Source organism: Euphorbia lathyris, chromosome 5, assembly GCF_963576675.1.
Source record: "Euphorbia lathyris chromosome 5, ddEupLath1.1, whole genome shotgun sequence".
NCBI lineage: Eukaryota > Viridiplantae > Streptophyta > Magnoliopsida > Malpighiales > Euphorbiaceae > Euphorbia > Euphorbia lathyris.
Genome location: NC_088914.1, coordinates 51,427,730 through 51,450,225, shown reverse-complemented (window position 1 = coordinate 51,450,225; position 22,496 = coordinate 51,427,730). Strand labels below are relative to the sequence as shown.

The 22,496-nt window shown below is 33.4% G+C and overlaps 1 pseudogene; it reads left to right on the top strand.

Moving 5' to 3' along the window:
- The first annotated feature begins 270 nt into the window (after nt 1–270).
- Nucleotides 271–13,782, top strand: LOC136229785 (beta-glucosidase 12-like; annotated as a pseudogene).
- The last annotated feature ends 8,714 nt before the right edge of the window (nt 13,783–22,496 follow it).

Sequence of the window (22,496 nt, the reverse complement as noted above, 5' to 3'; positions counted from 1 at the left end):
ATAAACATGTTCTGTAGGAATCTCCTTTGGAGTCTCATATAAAACGTAAAATGTTATAGGAGATTTTTGAAGGGAAGATTTCCTCCATAACTCACCTACAAAATAATTGTTTCTCCTACACATTTATTTGTAGGAGTTAAATAATAATAATATATACTTTATGTATTTATTTTTTCTCCTTATTTTATAAAACTCTTTCTGTTAAAAAAATTACTCAGATCATATGAATTAGCTTCGGGGCAAGCTATAAATTTCCAAAAATCTGGAATCATGTTCAGTAGAAATGTGGCAAATGATCTGGCTTTGGGAATTTCTAGCATTTTGGGTATTACTAGTCCATTGAATACGGGAAGGTATCTGGGTCTTCCATCATTGGTGGGTAGAACGAAACGAGCAATCTTTGCTCACTTCAGAGACAGATTATGGCAGCAGCTACAACGCTGGAGAGGGAAAGGAATATCAAAAGCTGGTAAGGCTACGCTTATTCGAGCAACAGGGCAAGCCATACCAATCTATTTCATGAGTGTATTCTTGCTTCCTATATTGACGGCTGAGGAATTACAACGAATGCTGAATTTGTTTTGGTGAGGTAATAAACAGTCAGGTGAGAGAGGACTAAATTGGATGACATGGGATAGATTATGTGCTCCAAAATTGATGGGAGGACCGAGTTTTTGAAATTTTACAGCCTTTAATCTTGCTATGTTGGGAAAACAGGGATGACGGTTATTTACCAATCCATCTTCGCTTGTTAGTAAAGTTTTCAAAGCTAAATATTATCCAAGAGGGGATTTTATGGGGGCCTCATTGGGGCATTCACCAAGTCTTATATGGCGAAGTATCTGGACTTCTCAACTAATCATTAAAGAAGGAATCAGATGGAAAATTGGAAACGGTCAATCAATAAATGTGTGGAGTGAGAGATGGTTGCGTGATGAAGAGGATGGCTATATACGAACCCCTAATGATTTGTTTATCCATCCAGGGATTGGGATGAAAAGCTGTTGGAGGAAATTTTTGAGCATAGAGATATTACAGAGATTCATAAACTGTCTGTTGGTACTTTGAGCAGTGAGGATCGGTTAATATGGAAATTCCATTCTTCAGGACGTTACACAGTGAAAAGTGCTTACAGATTGGATACAACGTTGGAAGGAGGTGAGAGATTTCATGTTCAGGGAGCATGGAAAAAATTGTGGTATGCTGAAATTCCACACAAGGTCCGACATTTTGGTTGGCAACTAGCACGCAATTGTCTCCCAACGCAGGTGAATCTTCAATTTCGTGGGTTACAGGTATGTAATACTTGTGTGATATGTAACGAACCTTGGGATGATGGATGACATCTTTTTATTGAATATGAAGGAGCTATAAGAGTGTGGCAGGAGGCGGGACTTCTGGATCGAATTAATGCGGAGGCGGCGGTGGCTGAGAACCTGACAGGGTGGTTTCATGATATGATTAGAGCAGCAACGGAACAAAGTGTGAAAACATTTTTGATGCACCTCTAGAGTTTATGGCAGGCTAGAAATACCCGTCTTTGGCAGTATGAGATTCGCACAACATATTAAATAGTGGCTCATACTTGCACGGTACTTAATGATTAGTCAGAAGCAAATGCCTTGAGGAATCAGACTGGTACGGGAGAACAGCAGATTAGAAATACAGTAGTAGGAAATAGTTCATCTGCTGGTTGCATGGCTTGGCACCCCCCATCAAAAGGATTTCTCTCGTGTTGTGTTGATGCTGCATGTTTTAACGCTGATAGTCGTGCAGGGATGGGAGAAGCAGTACGAGATGCAAATGGGCAGTTTGTAATGGGGAGACGTGCGGGTCTGTTATGTTGTCCAACAACTCGAGAATGTGAGGCCGAAGCTCTATTATAAGCTATGCAATGGCTAGAAGCTGATGGAATAAGGAATGTGGTTTTCGAATCTGATGCTAAACAAGTAATTGATGCAACAAATTCTAGTTATGTTGATGATTCTGAATTTGGGGATAGAATTATTCAAATACGATCGATTCTAACATCAAATGACTCTTACTCAGTCAAATGGATACGGCGGCAAGCGAATGTGATGGCACATGTATTAGCACAGCCTTCTCGTTTATCCACTTGCCCTTCTTTTTTTTTAATTTATTACCGAGTTATGTTTCTGATTCATTGTTACAATTTTGCCATGATTTGACTCATTAATTCATTGTTCTTTTGATTCAAAAAAAAGAAAACTTTTTCTCTTTTAATTTGAAATAAAAATTAGTGGTTAAAATAACACACTAATTATTTACAGCGGTATTATTAATTTTTTTTAGATTTATTGTTATTATTGATATTGCTTTTTATTATTAAATTTTAAATTGATTTTTATTCATGTCATTGCATAAATTAATTTTTAATTTTCAAATTTAATCAAATTAAGGTAATAAAATGAAACTTCTTTTAAAATGAGGTAATAAAATGAAACTTGCATTCTTACCCTTAACTACCCTTATCATTTATATATTAAAAATATATATCTCATTTATATCTTAAAAATATATTAATGATTACAAAGGTGAGAATCGAACCCTTGACCTCTTTAGTTGGAGAATAATACAATACTATTCTTCTACTTTGAATTTATTTGTTATACTTAAAATATAAGCAATTTATTTACTCTAAATTTTTTTGGGCCCGCTCCCGGCCCAGGGGCGGCCCTGCGCATGTTAACTAGCAAGTTTCACAACCATGAAACTATATTTGCAAAAAAACCACAATATCTTTTTTATACTTTATCTTAACAGTAACACAATTTCTAACTGCTTAATTCTCTAAAAATTATCTAAACGTTTGATCTTTATTTGGTTCTTCTTGAGTCAAGAAATAATTAAATTTTATGTTTATTGAATTTGAGGTTAATTTCAAAAATAACATCGGTTTTACGTTTTCACAAATAAATCCTTGTGTGTGTGTTTTTTTTGTTGTAAATAGAGGACTGAGGTCCTCACTCTTAGCGAAATCAAAGAAATTGGATTGACAACCTCAATTTGCTAATGTGGCAATGAACATTTTTGTCCAATTCTTTTTATCTCATTTTTGACTTATCAAACTGTTAAAAATATATTTTTACATAATATATTCTACTTCTTTTTCCAAATTTCTGAAATTTCTATAAGAGCAATGGTTGGAGGGTTGCACACCTTCCAACCATTCCACATCATGTAATTCTAATACATCTCTCCATAAAACACCATTTACAAAAAATACTCTCTAGTGGTTAGACACTATCACTATTATCCAATGGGTCTAATACGTTATATAATATTTTATTTTCTTTACTTTTAGTCAATTGGTTTATTTTGTAATGCATAAAAAGTATAAGTGGTGAAGCTCTTAGTCTAGTGGTTGAGAGCTTACCTATGCATTGGGAGGTCATGAGTTTGAATCACATCCGAGTCTAGTGGGGATTTTTCTTTCTTTTTTATTGTAAGCGCATTGTGCGCATTTTGTTTTTTAAAAAATGCATAAAAAGTATACATTTAAAAAAAATGTATTAAATTAATTGTATTCATCATGGCGATCCACTAAAAAATAAATAATATTAGAAAAGTATTGAAAATTAATAATTTCTTTTGAATGAAAATAAATATATTTATAGGAATTTATAATATATATAAATTGAAAAATAAAAACTTATGTTTCCTGTGAAACCAAATTAACTTGTATATTGTAAAAAAAATTTAAGCTGTATATAATATTTTATTTGTATTAACAAATATAAAATCATTCCTATATATTTATTAAAAAAACTAAAAAACAATTAAAATGTTGAGTTGTAGAGAAAAGAGTAGAGGGACAAAAAAAAAAAACTAACTTTTTGATACAAATTTCATAGAATCACAGTACCAATATTGTGCTTGGAATCCACCATTGGATAAAAAATGTAATGTATATCACTCTTTTTCGCAACTGAGCTTTCTCTTTGCTCATTTTTGGCTAGAGACTCGCTGGATTCAGCTAGTCTCCACTGTAGAGAGTTTGTTTTAACAACTCTAGTGGTTGTAAGTATCTGAAAAATTACAAATCGATTCTTTAGTAATAACTAGAGTTGCTCTAACACATCTCACATGTATTGTCTTTTTTCCTTAAGAAACCCTTCCTCATATGAACTTCATTCTATTGTTGTATTGTCTTAGGAGCAGCTGGAGTTTGAATAATCAATTTTGTTGCAAAGGGTTCTCATCTTACTTTTCATAATTAATTATCACTTAGAAAGGCATCATGGACTATTCTCCAGTATTGTATTCACACCTGTTATTTCGAGATTCATCTTCACTAAGATAAAGATTTCTAAATATAGCTGCAAGTGCTTTCCCTTTTCAAAATTTGTCGTAAAAATCTGATGTTGAACATCATGCGGTACAAAAACTCCCTCTAGCCATTATAGCTTCGTGCATCTTCAGTCGCGTAGTTAGGATCTAAATTTCGGAGCTTCACCGTGTAAAAAAAAATAAAATTAAATGCTACTTAAACATATTAATAAAATAAAAAAAATATTACAAAATGCAAATTGTATCATAAAATGCGAGTATATATTTTTTTACACATGTTAAGTGTTGGCCTATAAAATAAATTTTATATTTTTAGCATATTGTAATTCTTATTGATAAATATATAAAAGATAAATGAAAATCATCCATTCGGCACGCATGGTATCCAGCTCGGTGAGCTAGGACACAACAATCCCCAAAAGGGACTTTTAAGGGCCATTTCAGCGAGCTGGCCTTCAGATCACAGAAAAGAAAGAGAATAATAAAAAGGCAAAAAATGACCATCTTTTTAGCAGCACCAATGTTACTTCAATGGATCATTTGAGGCATCAAATGGATAAATTTTTTTACAAAATCAAATGTTCAGAAACTAGACATCCCGAATTTACCATATATTTAATCATTTTTAAGTGTTTAACTCTTTGTTTAACAATTTTTAATTTATAATTGAAAATCTGCAGAGGAAACTTGTTCTCTCTCCCCCTTTAACTCACCTTCTCTCTGTACATTTGGTTTCTCTCTCTATCTTTCTCTATTTTTCTCTCAATCAAATATCATGTTCCATTTCTTAAATATGTTGAGCAGTATGTCTATGATAACGCTTCCTGTTCGTCGGAGCTCGATCAGAGCTCACCATTCACTGATTTGTCTTCAGCTTGTTCGCTCCTAGAAGCACTTTCCATTTATTCTCTACACCCTCTTGGCATTAACCTGTTTATTCTTCTTGATTTCATAAAATTATTAAAATCGATAATACCCAAACATCAATGGATAAAATAAAAGAGAGAAATAAGAAGACTTACATGAAACATATTAGAGAAAGAATGGAAGGAGGTGTTTGGCATTAAATTATAATTATTGTTTCCCATGGTAGATGAATAAATTGAGTGTGAAATTGGACTATTATCTCCTCCTCCAAACATTGTATAAGTTTCAGATTGTCTTCTTACTTTTCTAGATTTTATGAAATGATTTGAAATCAAAGTAAATACTCAACCAAGAAGAAAATGAGTGGAAGAATGGAACCGGAAATCATCTTTCCGGATAAATCGAAGGTTGAATTTGGGAATTAATAATCCATGGATGGGAAGGAGAGAGAAAGACATTTGAAGGAGAGAGAAAGAGAAAATCATAAAGAGAGAGGAAGAGAGAAAGGAAGATTTAAAGGAGAGAATTTTTTTTTTAATTAATTTAAGGGTATAATAGACTTTTTAGATTAGTAAAGGTGTATTGGGTCCCAATCATGTGTATAAAAATGGTCAAACAGTCGTTGACCAGTTACTTACCGGAGAAACGCATTTAATCACACATACTTGAAGTATATTTTCATGAAAAAATGTAATTCAGGTATCAAAGTGTGATATGAGGTATAATCTAGGTACATTTGATGTAATCTACCCTCCAAAAAATATCAACATGACAGTCAAAGTTAAAGGTCATAAGGTATTTTTGTCTTTATATTTTTTTCTTTTATAATTTAATTTTTTTGTTTTACTATCCAATCACTATCTTACACCTCATTTTTCTCTTCTCGGTTTCTCTCTCTCCACAAGCTCTAACTCTCTCTCTCCTCAATACTCATTGTCTTACACCTCATTTAATGATGTCCTCGAATGTCAAAAAGCAGAGGTGTTCTCTTTATTTGCTGAAGATCTTTGTCTGGATATCCCTAAATTTTTTATTGAAGTGGTTACAAAATTCAAGGTTGTGGATTTTACTAGGGTGAATTTCATATCTAGATTGCCTTCATCAATTGGTTTCCTTACAGACCTCCAAACATTGTCTTTGGAATGTTATGAATCGGACAACATAACTATCATTGTAGAATTGAAGCAGTTGTAGTTGCTCAGTTTAGCTGTCACATCCGTGTCTAAAAATATTATTTATAATTTGATATTATACTACATAATATTTTCAAGTTTCTTAACTAACTTATTAGGTGTTATAAGTATATAATACTTTTATTTCAAAAAAAAAAAAAGTATATAATACAAGTTAATTCAATTTACAGGTATCAGTTATAATATTAAATATTATAATTAGATAAGTTTGGGGAATAAAAGAAAAATATATAGGAATTTGTGATAGGAAAATGAATTATTATTTTGTTAAGGGTCCATTTGGATTTTTGGGGGTTTAGGGGGGGGGGGGGGGAAGGGAATGAAAAACGAGGGGAGGAAAGAGGAGAGGAAAGAGGAGAGGGAATGAAAAACGAGGGGAGGAAAGAGGAGAGGGGAATAGACCTTCTCTCTCAAAAACGGTTCAAGTAGAAAGGATGTTATGTTTGGGATTAGTTTAAAGTAGAAAGGAGGAGGAAGATGACCTTCTGGTTGTGATTTCTTGTATTTTCTGCAGACTAGATTAGAGAGGGTGGTGAATTCTGGTATTCTCTGTAGATTAGAGATGGTTGTGATTTCTTGTATTTTCTGCAGATTAGATTAGAGAGGGTGGTGATTTCTGGTATTTTCTGTAGATTAGAGATGAAGTAGTTTCGATTAATGATGCTTGTATATTTTTTTTTGTAAAAATAATAGTGTTAGACATTTGAATTGGATTTATTGGGTAAAAATGATTCCTTGGATAAAAAGGGTTGTATTAGACGTTTGAGTTGGATCTGTTTGATAAAAATAACCCATTTGTGTAAAAAGAGTTGCGTTAGACGTTGAGTTGGATTTGTTTGGTAGAAATAATTTGTTTAGTAAAAATGACTCGTTTGGGTAAAAAGAGGCGGGTTGGAGGTTTGAGTTGGATTCGCTTGGTAGAGATGAATTGTTTGGTAAAAAATTGATAAAATGATTCGTTTAGTAAAAATAGTGGTGTTAGACGTTTGAGTCTGATTCATTTGGTAAAAATAATTTGTTTAGCAAAAAGAGTTGTGAAGAACGTCTAAGTCGGATTCTTTATGTAAAAGAGTCGTTTTAGACTTTGAGTTGAATTTGTTCGATAAAAAGAGTTATATAAAATTAACACACACTATAATTAAATAACTAAATAAACTTTAGATTGTCCGATGAATTGCATTAATAATTCTTTATCATTTCAAGTAAGTTAGGGAGATGCAAACAATAATGTCTAGTAAAATCTAATTAGAACTACGTGGCTTTGATTCTTAAGTTAGAAATATTGAGATACGTAGGAAGCTTGATAATAAGATATTATGAAGTCCAAGTCAAATATATATCTTATTAAATAGAGTTTAAGAAAAATATTTATTTCGGTTTATTTGATTATTAGATTAGATTAGCAAAGATACAAGTTTTAAGTTGTTGCATTCGTGTGGTGTAATAAATTGTATGATACAATATCGTTTTTATATTATTGTAGAGAGGATTGGAGGCTGAGAATACAATAACAACTAGAGATCAAATAAAAGGAAATTAGTTATAATTTTAATTGCCTCGGGTCAGGGTATTATGTTAGATATTTTCCTATGACATTTAAGGTTGGGTGTTACAAATGAGTTCGTTACTTTGTTTCTCTGTCTTATCCGATGGTTTTGGGGACGAATTTGACAATAGATGATTCAAATATAACAAAATTAGAAGTTGAAGAACTTGTCCTTAGACGACTCTTTAGTAAGATGGTCCGACAGATTTAATTCATATCCAATATTCTGGGAAAAAATGTGACACAACTGCCTTTTTTTCTTTTGAGTAAGACAAATCATATTATCTTAAGTTTTAATGATGTTGTACAAGACTTAGGTGTTTGTGTAGCTTTCATCTTGGTATGTTCAACCCAAGTAGAAAATTAAGGAGAAAGGAATATAATTAGGTAGGAGGAGAAGAAGTTGAGAGAAAATCGATGAATCTCAAGCAGAAGGAGGAAGTGTTTTACAGAAATTTATTTGTAACAAATAGGAATCAAAAGGTTTTATACTTTTTATAACCGACAGTTATGAGAATCAAAGGGTTTTAAGCTTTTTGTAACCGATGATGGGTATAATGAACATTAATCTTCTTTTAATTGGAGAGTTTTAAGCTTTGTAACAGATATGAGAATCAACAGGTTTTAAATTTTTTGTAACCGATAAATATGGAATGAAATGATTTGAAGTTTCTTTATAACCGATAAATATGGAACGGGTTGTATGCTTTTTGTAACCGACGATGGAGGGGATGAATATTAATCTACTTAAAAAAATTAAGATATTTTTATTTTTTTACCTGTAATTTTTATATCTAGTGTGATATTTTGTTATCAACTGTGTGTTTCACTATAATAGATTTTATAATTTTTACAACTCATCTATTGCTCACATGGTATGTTCACATAATATGTTTTGAACTCAACTTTTATATATAGATAGAGATATGCATTAGGGGCATAAGATTATGTACAAATTATTTAATGTTTTTAATAATGACGATCTATAAAAATGCATCTAAAAAATTATTGGTATATTTGTGTGTGTTTTTCTTTGTAGTGATTTGGAGAACATTATGAGGAAAGTTTTTTTTAAGTTTTTGCCAAATTAAATATTTAGTTACTAATGAGAAATATTTAATAAGGGGTTTTATTTATCCACGTTATATTTATAAAAGAAATGCTTTTAATGAAGGATTTATTGTATCATCATTATTATTTTCTTATTATAGAATAGTTTTATTCTAATATTGTAATTAATTGTTTGCATAGAAACTGAAACCATGTCTATATTGTTAGTTGTTACATCTTACGATAGACTTCCACTAATTGTGTATATAAACATATACATTAACAATAATAAACATCAGTTGAGGTTTTCACTTATTATAAAAAGAAACACATTCTTCAAAATCTTCTACACGAACAAAATGTTTGATTTTGAAATTGAATTCAACAAGAAAATTGGATGTCTTGTTTACATAATTACCCATTTACTAGTTTCCACTATAGCTTGTGGGAATGAAAATAATATTTCAATTAATCGAGCAAGTTTTCCTGCATCCTTTGACTTTGGGATAGGATCATCTGCTTATCAGGTATATAACTAATTATAATATTCATTTTTTTTAAACCAAATATTCATTTTTTTAAGATGTCATTATGTATTACTCCACATAAGTTTAATATTTTTTTTGGTAAATTCCAAAAAAAAACCCATGTGGTTTGATGTTGTTCCAAAAAAACCCTTGTGGTTTGTTATTACAAAAAAAAGGACTGTGGTTTGCGCCGTTACCCGAAAAACGGAAATGGGCTTAATGGTGTTAATTTGCTGACGTGGCACATGGTAGAGTTGGAGATTCGAATTTTTTTTTTTTATTTTTTATTTTTTCTCTCTCCTCTTCTTCTCCTTCCTCCTTCTCCTCCTTCTCCTCCTCCTTCTTCTTCCTTCTTCCTTATTCTTCTTCCCCCTCCTTCTTCTTCTTCTTCTTCTTCTTCTTCCTCCTCCTTCTTCTTCTACCTTTTTTAAGTTTCGAAAAATTCCAGATTTCTTCGGAAAATTTCCAGATTTCCAAAGAAATCTGGAAATTTTTCAGATTTCGGAAATTTTCAGATTTCTTCGGAAATTAAAAAAAAAGAATGGAAGAAAAAAAAAGAAGGAGGAGGAAGAAGAGGAGGAGAGGAAGAAGAAGGAAGAAGGAGGGGGAAGAAGAAGAAGGAAGAAGAAGAAGGAGGAGGAGAAGAAGAAGAAGGATGAAGAAGAAGGAAGAATGAGGAGGAGAAGGAGGAAGGAGAAGAAGAGGAGAGAGAAAAAAATAAAAAAATAAAAAAAATTCGAATTTCCAACTCTACCCCTGTGCCACGTCAGCAAATTAACGGTGTTAAGTCCATTTCCGTTTTTCGGGTAACGGCGCATACCACAGTCTTTTTTTTTTGTAATAACAAACCACAAGGGTTTTTTTGGAACAACATCAAACCACATGGGTTTTTTTTGGAATTTACCCTATTTTTTTATTGAATAGTATGAAGGTGCAACAACTAAAGACGGGAGAAGACCATGCATATGGGATACCTTCATTAAAAAATCCTCAGGTTTCATATGTTTTTAATCAAACCTAAACTGCTCAAACTTTATGATTATTTAAAAAATGTATATATTTTTTTAATAAAATTTGGATATGGTGCAGGTTCTGTAGCTGACCACAGTAATGCTAGTATTACCACTGACCAGTATCATAGATACAAGGTAGATATGTTGTTTTTATACGTCATAAATATATTTCTTAATTAATCTAATAACATACATATATATTTCACCAGGAAGATGTGCGTATACTGAAAGACATAGGTTTTGATATTTATAGATTTTCCATCTCTTGGTCTAGAGTTTTACCTAGTAAGTTTACCGTTATATATTTTTATTTATTAGCTCTTTTGAAAAAAAATAGTTACTTTTTCTAACTTTATTTCTCTTATATTTTGTACAATAATTTAGAAAGAGGGCGACGTGGAGGAGTAAATAAAAAAGGCATCAACCACTATAATAAACTCATTAATCACCTATTATCAAAAGGTTTAATAGCAATGTCCCTTTCCTTTATTAATATATTTTATTTACTTTGCAATTTTAAATAAGTAATACATTACTAATTTTAAAGCCTAATATTTTGGTTAGTTTTAGGAAACAATTTCTATTTTCCATTTTGTGTATTAAAAAATCAAAATAGTTTCTTTTTCATTTATTTTTGTAGTAATTATTATTATATATCGAATTAGTGAAAAATATTTTTTTACTAAAGATTATTATATTTTAAAATTTTATTTAAATTCAATAATATATAAATACATTATTGTGATAAGAATTATTATTTATAAAATTATTAAAAACTATAAATACTAAAATATATGAAAACCAAAAGAACATAGTATATATATACATACACACGTGGGAGTGACTAAGTAAAAAACAAGAAAAAGAATTAAAATATATGTGAATAGTGGTCGTATAAAGTATAAAATGTATTAGAGCATAAAATATGACAAAAAAGTCTTATTTTCTAAATTCTCGTTTGAGTAATTTATACAACTAAACAAAAAGTCATGTTTTTCGATATCGTTGAAAAAATTTCTTAGAAAATGACCATCTTTTTCATAGCTAACAAACCTTAGACTGTGCTTTAATCTTTGGTATATTTTCACTTTATTTGACAAATTTTGACATTTAAATTTTATAAATATTTTGCATAAAATATTAAGATAAACAAGAACTCATGTTTAAAGACTTTTCCATAAATTGACATTTATTTCTTCCAAATGTCATTTAGAAGGAAACAAATATATTAAATAATGAATACTTGTTTATTTTGAAGGTATCAAACCGATTGTAACTCTATTCCATTGGGATCTTCCACAAGTTATAGAAGATCAATATCAAGGTTTTCTAAACCCTAAAATTATGTAAGTACCAGTTTAAATATGTGTATGAGAAACGACTATTCATATTAATCTGCTTTAATTATTTGTGTGAGAACTCGTAATTCATATTGTCCTATTATATGACAGTGATGATTTTTGTGATTATGCTGAGTTGTGCTTTAATACATTTGGCGACCGAGTAAAGCTTTGGGTGACTTTAAATGAGCCAATGATGTATGCACAACAAGGTTATGCAAGTGCAACGTTTGCTCCAGGTAGATGTTCAAACCGTTCAAGATGCTCTACAGGTGATTCCAGTGTTGAACCATACATAGTAGCACACCATCTACTCCTTGCTCATGCTGCCGCGGTCAAACTATATAAAGAAAAATATCAGGTGAAATCTATATTCATTCTGAATATTAATGTGTAAATAAAATAAATAATCATTTTTAAAATATAAATACTTGTAAAACTATAATTTTATAGCATAATTGATAATAATTTCCTTATTTGCCAAAAAAAATCCTTAGAATGCAAGCATAAAAAGAAATCATAAAATAAATAATCCATTGTACGAGACTCTACTAATAACATCTTAATTATTTAAGTTATGGAAACCTAACATGCTTAATAGACTCACAAACATAAAATTATAATATATTTATTAATTTATTTAATTTCTTTCAATTAAAACTTTGTAGATTTCCCAAAAAGGTCAAATTGGAATTTCACTAAATACTAACTGGATGGTGCCATACTCAAATTCACGAAAAGACCAACTGGCAACAGATCGAGGTTTTGCTTTTACATATGGTTGGTATGTATTTATTTATTTTTATTTATGTTTGAATATATATAAATATGGATATGTATATCAAAATAAAATAAAATGGAACTGAATTTACTTTTTTGTTCTGTTGAAGGTTTATGGAGCCACTATATTCTGGATCTTACCCGCTAGAAATGATTATTAATGTGGGAAAAAGATTACCAAATTTTACTAAGGAGGAATCCAATACAATTAAAGGATCTTATGATTTCATCGGAATCAATTACTATACTGCGAGATATATTGCTGATACTCCTTCTCGAACTCAAAATTTGAACTACATCACTGACGCTTGTATCGATATTAAAAGTATGTAAATCAATTTTTTTCTTCACTAAAATTACCTTATTATTTTCTAATCAAAGAAATTACTTACTTTAGGTGAACGAAATGGAATTCCAATTGGTCCACATATAGAGGTATAATTTATAAATTAATATAAAACTTAAGTATCATAAAGTGACTTTTTTATTTATCATAAAGTGACTTTTTTATTTATCATGCTACTCTTTATTTCTTGAAATATTTTTATTAGAATTTTAAATATTGTTATAATTTAATTATGTAGAGAGTAATTAAAGTTCCTAAATTTAATTTAATTGAACATGGTACTTGGATGTATATCTATCCAGAAGGGCTTCAATATTATCTACTTTACATCAGAAACAAGTACAATGACCCTGTAATTTATATTACAGAGAATGGTAAAAAACAACTACACACATAAGAATAATAAACAATTATTTCATATTCTTACATTTATTTTGTTTTGTATTAGGAGTTGCTGAGCATAAAGATAACACAAGTTCTATTTTTGAAGATGATAAAGTGAGAATAGAATATTTTCATAGTCATCTAAGTCGCACTCTTGAAGCAATAAGGTGAGTATTATAAATTACAAAAATAAAACAATAATGGTGATTTTGTTGATAAAAAAATGAATTGATGACTTGAACAGGCTTGGAGTAAACGTAAAGGGGTACATAGCATGGTCGTTTTTAGACAATTTTGAGTGGACAGCTGGCTACACAGCCAAATCTGGAATAGTTCATGTTGACTTCAAAAATGGATTCAAAAGATACCCAAAACAATCATCATTTTGGTTCAAAAAATTTCTTACTGTTACTAGTATAGAGTAGCTTACGTGGCTCTCTTCTTTTACTTGTTCAATGTACACAACATAAATTAATAAACATAATAAAGTATTCCTGTTAATATGGGTTTTCCTAAGGATAATGTCTAATTGCATCATTCAGTTTATTTTAGCTTCTTCTAATGACAGTCAACCTTCTTTTATTTCCTCATATTTCACTTAATTGAACAAATTTTGAGAAGAAATTGCCTTTACCTTCTTGTACATATGGTGAAGCTAGTTATGTCAATGAGCAATGTTTCAAAACTATTAGCTATCTAAATTGGTTAAAGAGTGGTTTCAAGAAGAAAATAATTTAGCTAAAGTATGAGATTTTGTCTTTCTTATAATGAAAACAGTAATGACATATGTGAAAGATCAACTAATGGAAAACGAGAATGGGGGATGTTCTAAAAAGAATTGCAAAAGTACTTGAGAAGGAAATATATCTAGGAGATTCAAAGTAGAATATATATGGTATGGCCGGTGTGTCAGCCACGTGTTTTGTCCAAAATTCAATTTTTTTTACTATTTAGAAAACTCTTTGCTAATACGAATTCATCTCATGGACCAAGCCTTTAAAGCATCATTTACTTTAATTTATAACCATATGAATTAGAACTGTAGTAAAATATGATAATATTATCTCTATTAGTCTATTAGTGATGTCTCTCAATCCACACGATGATCACGATCGGACTTGAAAAGACCTAAAACAATCAACAAACAGTTAGGGAGGGGCCGCTCAACTTAGTGATCTACTTTAAGGAAGTAAATTTGAAAACAGTATGTGTTTGAAGAATGAATGCATATCTTGTGGCGTTTGTCAATGGGCTATTTATAGAGATCTGAAAATATACATGAGATTGAGTACCTTTCCACGTGTAAGTAATTAATTGGCTTTAGAGCCATTCCATTTTTACTTTTTCATAAGATTCGGTGTGTTATTTTGGAAAAGGAGCATATCTTTGGAGTCCAGAATGCTCATTAGTTCATGTGTCCAGTTAGTTAAGCTTTATGCTAAAGTTTCTAGTTGATATGAGCCTATTTAAGGACTCTCCTCTTTAGGGTTTCATTGAACTTTAAGACTACAACTTTCGGGTTTTCCTTCTTGCAAAGGTAGTTTGACCATGGACATATACTTTGTCACGACCGTGTCTGAAAAAAATTCTAATCTTTATTTTCGAAATAGACGATATTAATTAATTATGAGTTTAAATATATTATTGGGTTTAAATTAATATTTTTTAGTTATAAATTAAATGTTTTGGGTATGTTTTGTAAAAGGTTATAAATTAGAAGGATCAAATTTAATATTTGTTTCTAAAATCATATTCATATTTGGTAATCAATTTCATTTTGGTATTTCAAATAAAAAAATAATAATAAATTGATAAGAATAAGTAACATTTTGAATGACACATATATACTACATGTCACTAATTTAATGAATCTATATACATTTGTCAATATTCTAACTATATAAAGTCCACATGTCATGCATTTTATATTTTTATTCAATCTTATACCAACTATATATATTTGGGTAGTCATTCATTAATAAAGAAAGAAAAGAAAGTTTTGGTTTTGTAACATTGGATAAAAAAACGTTTTATATTAATGAATATTTTAAATTACAAATGGTTTTCTTTTTACCAAAAAAAAGATTTATTTTATATAAGCAAATGTAGATTTCATTTTAGTTTTATAATTTTAAAGAGCAAAAATAACAGACATCGTGTATTAGAGTAAAACGGCTTTGTGTGAACGGGGTAAAAGTCGCAATAATGTGTCAAGCTTTACGACAGTCTACAAGAGGTAATATTATTTTCTATTTTCTCTTTAATAGAAATTTAGTTAAATAGTTACATATTAAAATAAACGATAATTGGACGTTTCGATTTCAAAAAGAATTTGAATATTAAAATTAGCACCGGAAATTGAATATAAAATTAAGATATAAAATTTAGTTTATAAAATTAGTTCAAATAGACTTATGATAATATAAATGAGGCTTCGGTCTAAAATAGCTATGCCATCAGTTTTAAATGATTTAAATGGTTTTGAATACGTTTTATTAAATTGTTTAACATATATTGTTTAAAATGTTTATATACTTTTGATTTTGATTATTTGAAGAATAATTATTTAGTATCGTGGTATTTTGGAAATTTGGTCGAGAAAATGAATTTGACAATTTTATACGAAGTATTTTTGGATTGAGAAAGCTTATTCGATTATTGTTAATATTTATGTGATTTGGATCGAAATCCAATGTGATTTTCATGTTGTGATATTTATTTTGAACGATTGATAAAAATGATTTTGTCCATCTAGGATTGCCCGGGGTAGGAGTTGTAAGTTGTAAGACCATACCTAAGGACGGTATGGCCAGAGTGCACGGCTGGTAGTCCTAACGTTAGGCAAGGCGAGATATGAATGAGATATCTCGATTATTGATATGATTGATGTTATGATAAGCTACACGGGTGGAATTCGAGGATGGACACACACGCAACATTTAGTATTACGTTTTGAAAAGGCTTGATGATTTGAAATATAATTTTACGTTTATTTGATTACGAATTTGGTTTGATAAAGCGTCGGTTTGATGAAACGTTGTTCGATTTGATTGCGTTTTGATAAAACATTGTTCGATTTGATTCGTTTTGATAAAACGTTATTCTATTTGATTGGTTTTGATAAAATGATTTATATATATTAAATTATATAGTAACAAAGTGAAATATACAATTAAGTTATTAGCGAATCAATCAACGTGTCAATAAGTTAAAACGAGTTAGTAAGTTAAGAGAACTACCTATTAGAACTTCCTAAAATAGGTAGAACTACGTGGCTTTGATTCTCGGTTTAAAGATTAAAAGATGTTCGGGATACGTAGGAAGCTTGATAGAATTATCAAGTCCAAGCCAAATAATTAAATAAAACTTTAGGTAGTCCAAATAAATTTTTATCTATTAGAAAATCGGTTCGGCTTTTAGGCTGTTAGGCGTTCGTTATCTTATTTTCCATTCATACCCGATGCCGATTTGGGTCGGGTGCCACATACTTTTTCATCACCTCCCAACGTGCTTCAAAATTCCGGTGAACGGAATCCGAGTGAGCGTTTTCTGGCGAGAAAAAAAGTGCCCAGAAAATTCTCAAAAAATTCCATAAAATATAAAACATTATTCTGAGAAACTTTAATTCTTGGGTCGAAGCGGAATTTCTTAAGATTCAGTCTCAATAAAAATTGTTCTTTAAGTTTATCCATTTTACAAGCTTCAACAATATATTTTTTTTGAGTGAAGGAGGATTTCAAGGGAGGCCAGAAGAAGAAAGATCCCAACTAGGTTGGAACCTCTCAAACAACTGAGCAAAACCCGAGAAACCAAGAATTTTATTCAAAAAATAGAAAAAGAATAAAGAATACAAAGAATACAAAGAATTAGGCCGGGGCCTGGTTGTGCAATCTATAAAGATTAGTTCTGTTAGCATCTAAATAAACAGCTAAAGAGCAGAAACCCGGAAAGGAATTCCACCAGCGCTCCGAGGTTGCAGAAACTGCGTATTTAGATAGGCAGTCTGCCGCCACGTTAGCTTCCCGGTAAATGTGAGTGACTCTGACCTCTCTTGTTCGCAGGATATTTAAGCAAAACAGCCAATCTCCAATGAGTTCCCAGTGAACATGACTTAGGCCTTTCCTGATTAACTGTACTGCATATAGGGAGTCGCTTTCTAACCAAAGCGGGAACCAATTAAACTCAACTGCCTTTCTGATAGCCAAAATGATTGCTTTTAGTTCTGCAAAAAAGGCGTCACGATTACCCAGCGGATGAGCAAAGCAGCCAAGAGGGAAGCTTCTGCAGTTTTGAAAAATCCCACCAGCGCCTGCCTTTGTATGCGTTGCAGCACCATCTGTATTGACTTTGAACCATCTCGGGGGCGGCGGAAGCCACTGGAAAGCAAGAAGGCGTTGCACTGGCTTTGGCTTCCCCTTCAGACCAAAGTTCTGTAAAATGATTCTATCTTCCATTGAGTTATTAGCGAAACCCATAGTCATACAGCTTGCTTCCTTGACGCATTTCCAAATTGCTCGCAGAACCGTGCTCACCACAGGGCTGATCCCATTAAAAATACAGTCATTTCTTGCTTTCCATATGGCCCAAAATACCGAGACCACAGCCACCTGACAGAGCTGTCGAATTTGCGAGCTGAGCTTGGCATTCATTGCATTCCGAAGAAATTGATACAGTGGCCTGTTACAGTCCACCTTAACCCCAAAAGCGTCACTGACGCCCTTCTAGACTACTCTTGTAAAATTGCAGGAAACACAGGTGTGTTCTGCAGACTCGGTGCTAGACTCGCAAAGGGGGCACCACGTTGGTCCAATGAACCCACGACATCGTAAATTGTCCATTGTCGCGAGTTTTCCCCACAGTGCCTTCCAACAAATATTCGATTTGGAGGGCGGGAGGAATTCTTTCCATATGAATTTAGCCTAGAAAACTGCAGAAGAAGGCGACAACAGTTGCATTGCGTTTTTAACCGAAAAATCACCATTGTTACTCGGCTTCCAAACCACAACATCCTCCATGCCTGGGCCAATTTGCACGGTTTTAATCCTTTGCGCAATCTGAGCCGGAACAGGAAGATCTTCCGCCCATTTCCCCTCAAAAGTGAAATCAGAGACTTTGTCAGAGAGCAGCGATATATCAGGACCAGGGACCTGGCATTGCGTTGCTAAATCGGGGGAGATCCAGCTGTCAGTCCAGAAACTCAATTTGGACCTGGTTCTAACAACCCAAAAAATGTTAGCTCGTATTATGTCCAGACTAATGCGGATTGAGCCAATAGAAGAACTACCAAACAATCTTGTTGGACAGTTGTTGCTTTTTAGAAACCGACTTCTGAGAATATTAGGAATTAGACTTTTATCATTTAGCACTCTCCAACCCAGCTTGAGCAACATTGCTGTATTGACGTCTACAATACTCCGAACCCCCAGACCACCGGCCAAGCGCGGAGAACAAACTGCCTTCTAAGGAACAGTGACCAATTTTTTGACATTTATATCGCCACTCCATAAGAAATTGCGCATTACACGATTGATAATATTTAGCAGCGATTTGGGCCAGCGAAAGACAGCAAAAGAGTGCAGAAGGGAGCTACTGATCACAGAGTTTATCAGAACCAGCCTGCCAGCCATGGATAAGGAGTTTCCTTTCCACTTAGAGAACCTGGCGAGAATTTTGTATGCTAAAGGTTGAAGCCAAGCTTTTTTAGGAGCTCCGATGAACATGGGGACCCCTAAGTATAAGAAGGGGAGACTACCTTGAGACATCTGAATCCAATTCTTTATAACGGCTACTCTTCTACAAGGAATATGCCGACCCACATAGAATGTAGATTTGTTCAAATTGATTTGCTGCCCAGAAAGTTGTCCATACTGGTGAAAAATGTCTGTAAAATTCCTGATATTCCGTTTAGTGGCCCTAATAAAAAGGATAACGTCATCCGCATACATCAGATGACTGGGGAAGTTCGTATTCCGGTTATAAATGCAAGGCTGAACTACCTATTAGAACTTCCTAAAATAGGTAGAACTACGTGGCTTTGATTCTCGGTTTAAAGATTAAAAGATGTTCGGGATACGTAGGAAGCTTGATAGAATTATCAAGTCCAAGCCAAATAATTAAATAAAACTTTAGGTAGTCCAAATAAATTTTTATCTATTAGAAAATCGGTTCGGCTTTTAGGCTGTTAGGCGTTCGTTATCTTATTTTCCATTCATACCCGATGCCGATTTGGGTCGGGTGCCACATACTTTTTCATCACCTCCCAACGTGCTTCAAAATTCCGGTGAACGGAATCCGAGTGAGCGTTTTCTGGCGAGAAAAAAAGTGCCCAGAAAATTCTCAAAAAATTCCATAAAATATAAAACATTATTCTGAGAAACTTTAATTCTTGGGTCGAAGCGGAATTTCTTAAGATTCAGTCTCAATAAAAATTGTTCTTTAAGTTTATCCATTTTACAAGCTTCAACAATATATTTTTTTTGAGTGAAGGAGGATTTCAAGGGAGGCCAGAAGAAGAAAGATCCCAACTAGGTTGGAACCTCTCAAACAACTGAGCAAAACCCGAGAAACCAAGAATTTTATTCAAAAAATAGAAAAAGAATAAAGAATACAAAGAATACAAAGAATTAGGCCGGGGCCTGGTTGTGCAATCTATAAAGATTAGTTCTGTTAGCATCTAAATAAACAGCTAAAGAGCAGAAACCCGGAAAGGAATTCCACCAGCGCTCCGAGGTTGCAGAAACTGCGTATTTAGATAGGCAGTCTGCCGCCACGTTAGCTTCCCGGTAAATGTGAGTGACTCTGACCTCTCTTGTTCGCAGGATATTTAAGCAAAACAGCCAATCTCCAATGAGTTCCCAGTGAACATGACTTAGGCCTTTCCTGATTAACTGTACTGTATATAGGGAGTCGCTTTCTAACCAAAGCGGGAACCAATTAAACTCAACTGCCTTTCTGATAGCCAAAATGATTGCTTTTAGTTCTGCAAAAAAGGCGTCACGATTACCCAGCGGATGAGCAAAGCAGCCAAGAGGGAAGCTTCTGCAGTTTTGAAAAATCCCACCAGCGCCTGCCTTTGTATGCGTTGCAGCACCATCTGTATTGACTTTGAACCATCTCGGGGGCGGCGGAAGCCACTGGAAAGCAAGAAGGCGTTGCACTGGCTTTGGCTTCCCCTTCAGACCAAAGTTCTGTAAAATGATTCTATCTTCCATTGAGTTATTAGCGAAACCCATAGTCATACAGCTTGCTTCCTTGACGCATTTCCAAATTGCTCGCAGAACCGTGCTCACCACAGGGCTGATCCCATTAAAAATACAGTCATTTCTTGCTTTCCATATGGCCCAAAATACCGAGACCACAGCCACCTGACAGAGCTGTCGAATTTGCGAGCTGAGCTTGGCATTCATTGCATTCCGAAGAAATTGATACAGTGGCCTGTTACAGTCCACCTTAACCCCAAAAGCGTCACTGACGCCCTTCTAGACTACTCTTGTAAAATTGCAGGAAACACAGGTGTGTTCTGCAGACTCGGTGCTAGACTCGCAAAGGGGGCACCACGTTGGTCCAATGAACCCACGACATCGTAAATTGTCCATTGTCGCGAGTTTTCCCCACAGTGCCTTCCAACAAATATTCGATTTGGAGGGCGGGAGGAATTCTTTCCATATGAATTTAGCCTAGAAAACTGCAGAAGAAGGCGACAACAGTTGCATTGCGTTTTTAACCGAAAACTCACCATTGTTACTCGGCTTCCAAACCACAACATCCTCCATGCCTGGGCCAATTTGCACGGTTTTAATCCTTTGCGCAATCTGAGCCGGAATAGGAAGATCTTCCGCCCATTTCCCCTCAAAAGTGAAATCAGAGACTTTGTCAGAGAGCAGCGATATATCAGGACCAGGGACCTGGCATTGCGTTGCTAAATCGGGGGAGATCCAGCTGTCAGTCCAGAAACTCAATTTGGACCTGGTTCTAACAACCCAAAAAATGTTAGCTCGTATTATGTCCAGACTAATGCGGATTGAGCCAATAGAAGAACTACCAAACAATCTTGTTGGACAGTTGTTGCTTTTTAGAAACCGACTTCTGAGAATATTAGGAATTAGACTTTTATCATTTAGCACTCTCCAACCCAGCTTGAGCAACATTGCTGTATTGACGTCTACAATACTCCGAACCCCCAGACCACCGGCCAAGCGCGGAGAACAAACTGCCTTCTAAGGAACAGTGACCAATTTTTTGACATTTATATCGCCACTCCATAAGAAATTGCGCATTACACGATTGATAATATTTAGCAGCGATTTGGGCCAGCGAAAGACAGCAAAAGAGTGCAGAAGGGAGCTACTGATCACAGAGTTTATCAGAACCAGCCTGCCAGCCATGGATAAGGAGTTTCCTTTCCACTTAGAGAACCTGGCGAGAATTTTGTATGCTAAAGGTTGAAGCCAAGCTTTTTTAGGAGCTCCGATGAACATGGGGACCCCTAAGTATAAGAAGGGGAGACTACCTTGAGACATCTGAATCCAATTCTTTATAACGGCTACTCTTCTACAAGGAATATGCCGACCCACATAGAATGTAGATTTGTTCAGATTGATTTGCTGCCCAGAAAGTTGTCCATACTGGTGAAAAATGTCTGTAAAATTCCTGATATTCCGTTTAGTGGCCCTAATAAAAAGGATAACGTCATCCGCATACATCAGATGACTGGGGAAGTTCGTATTCCGGTTATAAATGCAAGGCTGAATGGCCCCATTACGAACCTGCTGTGAGATTTTTCTGCTAAGAAACTCCTCCGCAATACAGAAAAGAAGCGGAGACAAAGGGTCCCCCTGCCTCACTCCTCGCGAGCACGGAAAATACCCTTTAGGACTACCATTAATCAAAATTGAAACTCTGGTGGAGGAGAATATATTTTTAACCCACTCCCTGAATTTGTCTGAAAACCCAAAGCAGCTTAGAACTTCCATGAGAAACGGCCAATCCACCGTGTCAAAAGCTTTCTTTATATCCACTTTAACCACCATGTTACCTCCTCGGACTGCTTCAATAATATATTGGGTCAAAAGGTTTTATACTTTTTATAACCGACATTTATAAGAATCAAAGGGTTTTAAGCTTTTTATAACCGATGATG